Source organism: Antechinus flavipes, chromosome 1 (genome assembly GCF_016432865.1).
Source record: "Antechinus flavipes isolate AdamAnt ecotype Samford, QLD, Australia chromosome 1, AdamAnt_v2, whole genome shotgun sequence".
Classification (NCBI taxonomy): domain Eukaryota; kingdom Metazoa; phylum Chordata; class Mammalia; order Dasyuromorphia; family Dasyuridae; genus Antechinus; species Antechinus flavipes.
The window spans coordinates 658,897,045-658,908,846 of NC_067398.1; positions in this window are offsets into that span (position 1 = coordinate 658,897,045).

Genomic DNA, 11,802 nt, shown 5'->3' on the forward strand with positions numbered 1-11,802 from the left:
AGTTTTAAAAACAAATGTTAAAAATTGTTTTTACATGTAACTGGGGGAAAATAAAATACCAAATAAAAAAGAAAAAGCAGGAGGCAACAGATGTTACGCTAAGTCTCAGGGAATGACAAATTGGCTGCTTTTGTTGAACTTGAGAGTATATATAGGAGAACAATAGGCAATAAACTTTGGAAGTCTTCAACTCAGGCTGAAGATGATTAGAAAGAGCTTCAAATACAAAGGGAAAAAGTATAATGTTTGGGAACAGAATTGTCCTCCAGATATCATTGGATGAGAGCAGACTAAAGGGGACTCTGGCTCCCCCATTCTTAGAAGCTGTGCCCTTCGGGAAGGCCCAAACTCAAATGAATTTTTTTACCTACTACATAATCCTGCGACTTGGGTTGAGTTCACCAAAACCTCCAGATCTTTTTCAAAATAACTGCTTATCTTGAGCTTCAGCTCCTTATTAATCATGATAGTTCTGTCCTTCCTAGCCCAAAGATCACACTCCTTGGGACAGAATAAGAAATAAAGATTTGCTGTTCAGTCATTTCAGCTGTTTCTGACCCTTTCTGACCCCCAGTTGGGGTTTTCTTGGCAGAGACACTGGAACGGTTTGCCATTTTCTTCTCCAGCTCATTTTACAGATAAGGAAACTGAGTCAAACAGGATGAAGTGACTGGCCCAAGGTCACACAGCTAATAAGGGTTTAAGGTCAAATTTTATCTCAAATCTTCCTGACTCCAAGCTCAGTGTTCTATCCACTGAGCCACCAGATGCTTCCAAAAATGAGAATTAATTCACCTCCCCCCCACCAAAGAAATTAATTTAAAAAATAAAAGTTAAATAACTCTGCTTTCTCTCTTCATTGTTTTATTTTATTATCCTTTGTCTCTCTACCAGTGTTCATGTCCCTTCTTTGAGCCTTTTCTTTTCTTCAATATGGTTTAAAAACCCAAAACAAATCTTTTTGTGTCTTTAATTTTTCTTACCAGTCCAGCTCATTTTGAGCCAAATCATTATTTTTTCCTTTGGTTGATTCTGCCTCCACAAAGGCAATTTCTGAAACAGTTTCAGAAAGCCTGTTTCTGTCATGCTGCTAGCTAAGAATGTTTTAAAATTTAAAAATTAAAAAATATATAATAACTTTATTAACAAATGTAAAAACCATACATAAATACAAAACAGCCTGCTGTATTTGGCCAGCTCTCCAGTTTGCCGACTCCTGAATTGACTGACCTCTCAGGTCTATGATCTTTTTTTTCTTCTCTATATACTAGTCTAAGTGACCTGTTTGTTGTTACCTGAACTTGGTGCCCCATCTCCTGGCTCCATACCTGGAATGCTCTCCGTCCTCCCTTTCATCCCTTCAGGTTCCTAACTTCCTTCAAGATATAACTCACGGGGGATTTCTGGACAAGCTGACTGCTTGAGAAGAGGCAAACAGCCCAGCTCCCCCAAAACTTAAAATTATAGACTGACTGATGATCAAGAAACCCAATGAAAAGCCAAATGACTTTTTTCACCCCAGAACTACACAGAGTCAGCCTGAAGTCCAGGGAAACAGAAAGGAAATCCATCCAAAAAGCTAGCACCCACACATGAATAATGAGCAAGAAGGCTCTGAGACAACTGGAGCAAAGACTGGCTCACTCTAAGCCCCATTTCCAGTATTAAGACTGGGGAGATGACTAACCCACAAGAAGATACAGATCATGATAAAAAATTTAAATCAATGATAATAATGAATAACATTTACATAGTGCTATTCTGTGCCAGGCACCCTGCTAAGCATTTCACAAATATGATCTTATTTGATTCTCACAACAACCAAGGGAAATAGGTGTTATTATACTCATTTTACAATTGGGGAAACTGAGGCATACAGAGATTTTTTTTTTAAGGATCACATAGCTAATGAGTGTCTGAGGTCAAATTTGAATTCAGGTCTTCCTGATATAAAAACCTATCTTGAAGAAGGGAATGTTAGCTCCTTTGGTCAATATAGTAATCTAAGATGCTATCCACCTCTAGAGAGAGAACTGATGAGTTCTGAGTGCAAATTAATATTTACTTTTTTCGTGTTATTTTTCTTTCATTTTTTTGGTGGCATGGCAAATATGAAAGTAAGTTTTGCATGATTTCATATGTATAATTGACATAATTTTGACTGCCTTCTCAATGAGTGAGAAAGGGTCCAAAGAAAGCAAAATAATTTAGAACTCAATTTTTTTTAAGGTATTAAAAGAAAATAATAAAATAAATGTTAAAATTTAAGGAGTTAGTAACTCCTAACATTAACAAGCCAGGATTCAAAGGGAAAAAATGGATTTGGAATATATGAATGTTAAAAGAAATGAAACAAGCTGTAAATAATGAAGTGAAAGTCTTAGAGGAAAGAGTTGGACAGAAAATAAGTAGCTTAAAAGCGAAAGTGGAAAATTTTACTCTAAGTAACTAACTCCTTGAAAACTAGAATAACCTGATCAAAAACCTATGACTCCATGATACGCAAGAAATATTGGAACAAAATCAAAAGACTTAAAAGAACTGTGATGGGAGGAAAAAATATAAGATAAAAAAAACCTGATCTGGAAAACAATTCAAGAGAAGATAATTTAATGTGTCAAAGTACTTCAAACCCCAATTTAAAACAAGTTTGTTATAATGAAAATTGCTCAGAACTGTTAAGTACCATAGAACAAAGTGAAAAAACAAAATAAAACAAAACATGACTACATTGATCATATCCTAAAAAAAATTTTCAGAAGTAGAAATCTCAGGAGTGTCATAATCAAAAATTAGAGCTTCCCCACTTGTAGAGAGAGAGAGAGACAGAGAGAGAGAGACAGAGAGAGATGGCAAGTATCCTGAAAAAAGAATTCAAGTATCAAGGAATCAAAATCAGGATCACCCAAGATCTGATAACTTGTGAATGAGGGAAGATTTGGAAATAACATACTGCAAAAAGTAATAGATAGGGGCTTAAAACAATTTACCCTGCAAAGCTGAGTATGATCCTAGATGGGGACTGAAAACAAGGCAGAAACATATTTAACATGTATAGGACTGCTTGCCATCTAGGGGAAGGGGTGGAGGGAGGGAGGGGAAAAATCGGAACAGAAGCGAGTGCAAGGGATAATGTTGTTAAAAAAAAAAAAAATTACCCCGGCATGGATTCTGTCAATAAAAAGATATTATAAAATGAAAACAAGGCAGAAGTGAAGATGTTATTGGAGAGGTGGAACTTTAATGGATAAAGGACTTTCCACATTCCTGATATAAAAGATCAGAGTGGAGTAGGAACTTTGAAATCCAAAGTGAATACGCTTCTGGGTCTGGGGTCAGGACGTACAAATTCAACATCAGATTCTTACTAATTCTGTGACTCTGGATAAGTTACTGAGGCACTCTGCCTCTGCCTGCCTCAGTTTCCTCAAGTGTAAATTGGGGATATTAACAGCAGCTACCTTGCAGGGTTGTTATGAGGATCAAATGAAAAAATATTTGTGAAAAAGGCTTAGCACAATGTCTGACACATAGTAGGTGCTGTACAAATGTATATTCCCTTCTATTTCCAAACCCAGAAACTCAAGAGAAACCTAAAAAAAATTTTCAGAAGTAAAAATCTCAGGAGTGTCATAATCAAAAATTAGAGCTTCCCCACTTTTAGAGAGAGAGAGAGAGAGAGAGAGAGAGAGAGAGAGAGAGAGAGAGAAAGAGGGCTATTTATTTGAGCCCTCATAAAGCTCTGTATGACGATAAAGAACTAACATTTTAATAAAGGGAGCAGTAACGAATATCCCTTCTTGATCTTAAAGTCTTCAAAGTCAATGAGGTAGTCAAATAAGAAAAACAGAGTTGTTGGGAATGGAGATTTTTAAGCTGGTAAAGAAAAGAGAGAATAAAAGGAATACACTGGTATAGAAAAGAAGAATAAAAGGAATACACTGGTATAGAAAAGAGGAATAAAAAGAAGGCATTTACCATTACTCTTAACTCAGATCCAGAGGAAGCATATACAAAAATGGAGGGAAAAATAGGAGAAATGGATATCAAATAAACCTCCATTTTATCTGAAGTAAACAAAGTAAGGTTGACCCCCATTTCTCCAATAGATACAGTTTGGTGTAGAAATATATCAAACTCAACATGGAAACAAGTGAGGATAGAATTGGAGTAAGGGATGGCTCAACAAAGATGCTAACCCCAGAAAGGGAAAAGTAGGAACCTGTTCTTACCTTTCCAATTTCCAAAATTATGTCAGGTGTTCTTCAATCTTCAACATGGTCTCCTGGCTGTTACACAAACAAGATGCTGCTTTTCTCTGCCTTGGGCATTTACTCTGGCCATCCTGGTGTCTGAAACACTATTTCTCCTTTGATTTGACTTTTAACTTCTTTGGCTTTAAGTCCCCACTAAAAATCCATCTTTTACTGGAAGTCTTCAACCATCTCCCCAAGCTCCTGATAATTTTAGTGCTTTCCCTCTTTTAATCATTTCCTTTTTTATCCTTTCTATAACTTGTTTATACATAGTTATTTGCGTGTTGATCCCCTGGCCAGGGACTGGTTTGTTTGGATTTGGGTTTTTTTTGTTTTTTGTCTTTCTTTAAGCTTCAGCAGCGCTAGCCTATACTTATTATTTAATAAATGATTATTGTCTTGTCTTGGCTTGAGTAACAGCAATAATGTGGGGGGGAAAAAAAACTTTGAAATCCTCAAGATTTTACTCTTGATTAAAGCAGTGAGCAATCATCTCTCCTGCAGACCTGTAATGAAATATGTAAGTGCCGGTGGTGCTCTGGTAAATATTTAACAACTGGCTCTTAAAAAAACCTTAATCTGTATTATTAACATTTTTCTGTTATTCTCTTTAATTTATACAGTCGAATAACAACTCAAGACCTGATTTGTAGTCCTGCAGATTTCTAAAGTGTATATGGTCCCAAAGAAAATTAGCCATCAGTTTGTGGGTTAAGCTAGCTCCAGCAGGCCCTTTCAGGTAACCCACTTCCTATGGGTTACCTATCAAAAGAGCTATCAAAGAAGTGAAGGGCTCAAAGTATGGAAGAAGACAGACATTTTCGGACATGGTGACTTTATGACTGTTTTCCTTTTTAAAAAACTATCTGTTTATACACACACAGTTTTATTTTGCTAAATATTTCCCAATTACATGTAAAAATTTTTCTTAACATTCATTTTTTTAGAATTTTGAGTTCAAAATCCTTTCCCTCTTTCCCTTACCCTTTAAAAAGGCAAGAAATATGTTATTGATTATACATGTGAGGTCATACAAACCATATGTCCCTCTTAGTGGCTCTGTTTTGCTTGACCAACACAGCTATAACTGTGCAGACAATAAATGCTTGTTGATTGAGTGATTGTTGGCTTATGCCCATCATTCTGCTCTTCAGTAGTCTCTGCTGGACACTGTTCCCTATTGTTACCCTCAGGCGCATCTCTTTTGGACAAAGAACATTTCAGCTCCCCTTCCCTAAGATATAAGGGCTAGACCGTCTCCCAGATAAGGGCAAGGGGAGCCCTTTTTACTCATAATCCCCACACCCCATTAGGGAAAAATCAAGCAGAGTGCCCCCAGGAGCCCGAGATTCTCCAGTCATTTTCAGCCCTGTATGATTCTTCCTAAATCCATTGGAGGCTTTCTTGGCAAAGATACTGAAGTGGTTTTGCCATTTCCTTTTCCAGGTCATTTTACAGATGAGGAAACTGAGGCAAACAGGGTTAAGTGACTTGCTCAGGGTCACACAGCTAGTAAGTGTCGGAGGCTACATTTGAACTCCTGAAATTTCCTGACTCCAGGCCTAGCACTTTATCTATCCCCTGCATCACCTAGCTGCCCCTCAACCTTTCTATAACATTCACATCTGTCTAATGCACCATTCCTCCCCACAGGATGGGGAGAGGAGGTTAATTCACGGCCTCTCACATCTGTTTCAACTCTGAATCTTTTGATTAATCTAATATCGTTTTTCTCTTCTTTATCTCACTCCTAGCAAGGAGCCTTGTTCATATTAACCCTTTAAAAAATGCTTGCTGGTCTAGACTGAATCAGTCCCCTCTGGTGCTCTTTTTAGGGGACTGGGCTGCATATTTATATTTAAGCCTTCATCCTGGCCACTTTTCCATCTTCTGTGTCCAGAATCACAGAACCTCAGAATTGGAAGGAACCAGAGAGCATCTCAGCCAACCCTTAACCGATCAAGAACCCCCTCTACCATAATCCTGACTAGGGGCCATCTGCCTCCACGTAAAGATTAATACTAATTAAAGATTAATAATAATAAAAATAAAGATTAATAATAATTCAAGCTATGTGAGGCAAGTTACTTAATCTGTTTGCCTCAGCTTCCTCATTTGTAAAATGAAGCTAAAAATAGCTTCATGCTAATGATAGCCAATAATAATTATTTAAATAGCTTAATAATTAAGATTGTAATAATAGCCTAATAGCAGCTAATAATAGTCAGTAATAATTATTTTAATAATTTGATTTTCAAATCAATAATTTGATTATTATAAAGCCTCATAAAATCTATAAAATGAGATAATTATAAAGCACTTAACACTGTGCCTGACATATATATTAGTAATAATAATAATAACATTTATATGTCATCTAGATACGTTATCTCACTTGATCCTCACAACAACCTTGTGAAGTAGGTATTGTTATCCCCATTCGCAGATGGTGAAGTTGAGGCTGAAAGCAAGTAAGTGACTGCCCTAGCTCACTCCATAAATTAATCATTCATCATTGTTCCTCATTTGGAGCCCAATTCTGCTTTCTATAGTCTTCCAGCCAGGGTGCTCAGTTCTACTCAAGTTTTCTTTCCCAACGTTAACTGTGAACTGCTTATAGAAAAGCTTCTGAGAGATACCTGGAAACCTTGATCCCGTCTCTGTGGGTCACATCTGAATATTGAGCCTGTTCCAGGTGGATGGGTATGGGGGCGGTTGGAAGCCCCTGCCACCCTCCCATCCCCCTTCCCCAGGGGAGACCGTGGGCTTAGGATGGGCGATGGCTCTAGAGCTGGCAGAGACCTCAGTCTGGACTTCTTCTAGTCTGACCCCTCATTCTACAGATGAGGAAACTGGGGCCACAGAGTAGGACTTCTCCAAAGCTACCCAGGTGATGAGGGCCAGGGAGGGGACTTGAACCCAGGAGAGGCCCTTTGGCTCTGGAGCCCAGCTCTTAGATTTCTGCAGATCCCCTTGTTTCCCTCCCTCCAAAGAAGGAGCCCAAATCTGTTCAACCTGGTCATTACTGCTCCTTGGATGGTATGAAGTCTTGTACTTCATATAGGAATCAGCAACTCTGGAACGAAATTTTATCTAGGATTCAGTCTTTTTTTTTTTTTTTAATTAAAGCTTTTTGTTTTCAAAACATATGCAAGGATAATTTTTCACCACTGACCCTTGCAAAGCCTTGTGTTCCAATTTTTCCCCCTTCCCTTCACCCCCTCTCCTAGACAGCAAGTAACCCAATACATGTTAAACATGGTAAAAATATATGTAAATCCAATACATACAATTATCTTGCTGCACAAGAAGGAATTCAAACAGTCTTAAAAGAAACCAGATAGGATGGTTAAGCAGCACAATGGTTAGAACATTAGTTCTGTAGTCTGAGTTCAAATCTGGCTTTAGATACTTCACCCTTACTAGCTGTGTGACCTTAACCAATTTTTTCCAACAAACAAACAAAACTAGATCCTGTTATGGGCCAGAACTCTGAACTTGAAACAAAGGATTCTTACAAGGTATTAAGTCAGTGGAATTGATAGAGACAATAGTCATCTAACATAGTTCAGTATGATTGATTCAATCTTACAAGGAGATGTTATGGGCCAGAACTTGAAACAAGGTACTAAGTGGAAGTGAGGAGACAATGGTTAAATCCAGTTTAGCATTGATTTAATCCTACAACAAATAATGATTTCTTAGTGATATAATGATTGATTTGTACTCAGTGCACAGCATACAAGCTAGGAGCTCTCAGGGCCAGGAAGGACAAGCACACTAAAAGCTCTCTGAGGCTGAGACAGATTCATTCCATCTTCCACCTTTGTTGTGGCTGGGGGCTGAAGCACAAACCCTTGGAATTCGGAGAGATTCAGAGGGCAGAGAAGGAGGCAGGAGTTCAAACTCTTGGAACCATGACTACAGAAGGCCTCCAAGAAAGCTAGCTGAAGCCCCAGGAAAAGAGACAAGACTTTGAAAGACATAATAAAGGATTTGGACTTTTACACCTGGTGGCATTTGGGGTGAAACAAAGGCTGCCTCCAGAGATCCCAAGAAAATGCCAACAAGAGAACATATATTTTAGAGAGAATATTACAAGATCCAATGAAAAAATTACGCAAAATCTGTAATTGCCCCACATGAGACAATGAGATCTCACAGACACCCCTCTTCCCAGCTCCCTTTTTCCCTCTCACATAGAGGGACTAAATTAGAATGTATACTCTCAATTCTATACATGAGTCCGCTATACTGATTTTTAGTATAGTATCAGAAGAAATTCATCTTTGCAAAGTCAGACTGAAAGGGAACATCATGTATTGGGCAACGAATATACTTCCATAAGCATCCTTAAGACCCAGCAAATTGGGAGAGCCAATGATGACTTTATGAATCAGAGTTTGAAAAATCCCAAAGACAAAAAAAAGAAAAAAGAAAAAGAAAAATCCCAAAGACAAAAAAAAAAAAGAAAAAGAAAAATTCCCAAAGACACCGCAGAGCAGGGACAGGTCTGTTTTGTCCTTCCTGTCCTCTCCCTGCTTTTGGCAGGGTCTGAGAGGGAGGAGGCTGTCTTCTTGTCCTGAGTGTGAGGGCAGCGGTTCAGAGGCCCACTGGCCAGATTGATTGGCCAGAACCTTTGGCTTGCTCTGTTTACAAGCTGATTGGTCTGGTGGCTCTCTGTGGCTGAGAACTCCCTATATTGGTTGGTGACTAACTTTGGACACTTATCATTTTAGCCCTTCTGCAGCTTGTAACTCCTGAGCTCAATCTTCCTAGTAAAAGGGATGAACCATCACCATGGACCTTCACAGGGTTTTGCTGGTGCTGCATTTTCTTTTGCAACAAGAGAAGAGAAAGGAAAGAGAGAAAGAGAGAGAGAGAGAGAGAGAGAGAGAGAGAGAGAGAGAGAGAGAGAGAGAGAAGAGAAAGGAGAGAGAGAGAGAGAGAGAGAGAGAGAGAGAGAGAGAGAAAGGAGAGAGAGAGAGAGAGAGAGAGAGAGAGAGAGAGAGAGAGAGAGGAGAGAGAGAGAGAGAGAGAGAGAGAAGAGAAAGGAGAGAGAGAGAGAGAGAGAGAGAGAGAGAGAGAGAGAAGAGAAAGGAGAGAGAGAGAGAGAGAGAGAGGAGAGAGAGAGAGAGAGAGAGAGAGAAGAGAAAGGAGAGAGAGAGAGAGAGAGAGAGAGAGAGAGAGAGAGAGAGAGAGAAAGGAAGGGATGGAGGGAAAGAGAATGCTAGTTTGGAGTCCCCTCCAACCTCACTCTTTCCTTCTCCATCATCTTTCTCTTTTTCATATATATATGTTTTATCCAACAAGGAGCTCCAATAAATCCCAGCCGGAATGGTTCACCAGAGCTCTCAGGTAACCTTGCTTCCTTTTCTCCTATCTCCACAGTACCTTCATTGCTGGTTGCAAACCTCACTGTTGGTTAAATTGTTTTATCGAAGGGTGTTTTGGTACGTCCCCCTGGAAACCCAGGGGGTTTTATCTTCCTTGTGAATCTTTTCTACTTGACTCCGGCATGTGTGTGCAATCATAATACGAAGCAATTATTTGATTGAGCTAATTTCTCATTTTGATGAAAGATCATTTGCATATTTTCTGTGAGCTAAAATTTCCCCAGTATGATTAATGTATATTTTAATTCTGTATGCTTAATACTTTTTTTTAACACGCAAATTTGTAGGTTCCTTAGACGAGCTGTGAGAGTTTGTTCCTTACTCTCGTTCCCTCTCTTGCTCCCAACTGCTCCTCTATACTCTGGAACCGGGGCTTAGAACTGGGTAATTGGCAACAGAGCTATTAAATGGCACCCACTCCTGTTCCCAGTGCTGATTCAGGAGGCAATGGGCATCTCTTTGTGCCCTGGTGCTTCCATCGCTTGTTCAGACTCGGGCCCCTCGCCATCCCTGGATGCTAGAATGGCTCCTGCAGTGTCACTCCTTACTGCCTCTGCTTTCCTGTGCTCCTGGCCAATCCCTACTCTAGTGTCCGCAGAATTTGTTGTCTATCTTCCTAAAGTGCACCGAGCTAGGAAAACATCTATGACTTTTTTCTTGGCTTTCTCAATTGGGATTTGGTCTGGCACATCCTCTAGGTTGTTGTGGAGGTGTTTTGGGTGAGCTGGGCAAAAATGTTTACTCTGATTCTGATGTAAACTGTGCCCCCTTTTTGGGGAAAGGGTTGGAAGGGAACCTTTGAGGGAAGGGTGCTCTTGACTCTCAAACCCTCCTGGCCTCCGGGAGGAGCTCAACCTTGTGTCTATTCATGAGGGTAACTCCCAGAGAAGTAATCTCATTTAACTGGAAATCTCAGCCTGGGGCATGGTCAACTCCTCTACTGAGTTGAAGATTAGTCCCAGCTCCAAGGCAGGGCAAACTCAATAAAACCCTAAATCCTGTCAATCTTACTCTGCTGTTTTCTAATCAGGAGTTTGCCCCCTAAGAAAGCTGCTTTCTGAGCATAAATATACCCATTCTTTGCCTGTATTTACTGGGATTTACACATTCTTTCAAAACCTGCCACTGGTCAAAGGGGATCCCATTGCTGTTAGGGGATCTCTCAAACCTCAATTCTCAGACCCCAACAATTCCACCATTTTGACTCCATAAAAGTGTAGATTGACAAAGACTTAAAAGAACAGTGATAACTCAAAACTACTATTATCCTTTCCCACAAGGTTAACAATTAAAATATCAAAATGTGAAGATTTTGTGGGATTGGAATATAGGAATTTCACCTTCATCTCTTCCTCTGTCCTATCTCCCCCAACACACATGTTGCTTGGCAGACCGGTGTTCTTAGTGCTGGTGGACATCTTCCCCTCCAAGAAGCCCTGGAAGAGCTATGGGGAAGAAATCTTATAGTGATGAAAAGACTGGAGTACTGATAAGATTACTCCCTGAGACAAGCAGGGAAGGACACTGATGGGGATCAGTTCAGTCTTATAGTCCTACCCTTGATGGAGGTCCAGTCAGAAATCCAAATTATGTCAAATCCCCAAGGTTAAATTTTCCCTATACATCTTTGCTGAACCCCTTTTGGGTAACCCCACCTTGGCGTTCTGCCTCATGGTGTCTTTCCCCTTCGCTTCTCTTTTAGGGGCTCAATCCCTTTTTGGATTTAGTGGGTCCGTAATGGAGTACTCCTGCCTCATGGTCTATTCCTTTAACAGATTCTTCCAAACTCCTTTCCTTGGTAAACCTACTGCTCTGCCAAATAGATTTCATTTTTACCATTCCTGTTGTCTGTTGTATCTCTTCACGTTATATGCAATTTCTCATAAATAAACCTGCGTTTTGCCAGAATGAAGAATGAAGAAGAATGGCCATTGTGAAGTCTTCTCATGACTGAACCCCAACATTTGGTGCCTACAATCTCATCATTTGGTGCTGAACCCCAAACATATCATTTGGAATCAGTAATTGTTCTCCTAAACCACATCAGCTTTAATTGTTTCTGGTTTAAGAGAACCAGCCAAAGAACCGTCCTTTTATTAATAACATGCTAGTCTTATCATAAAATGATTCAATGTCCAGAATCTGTATCT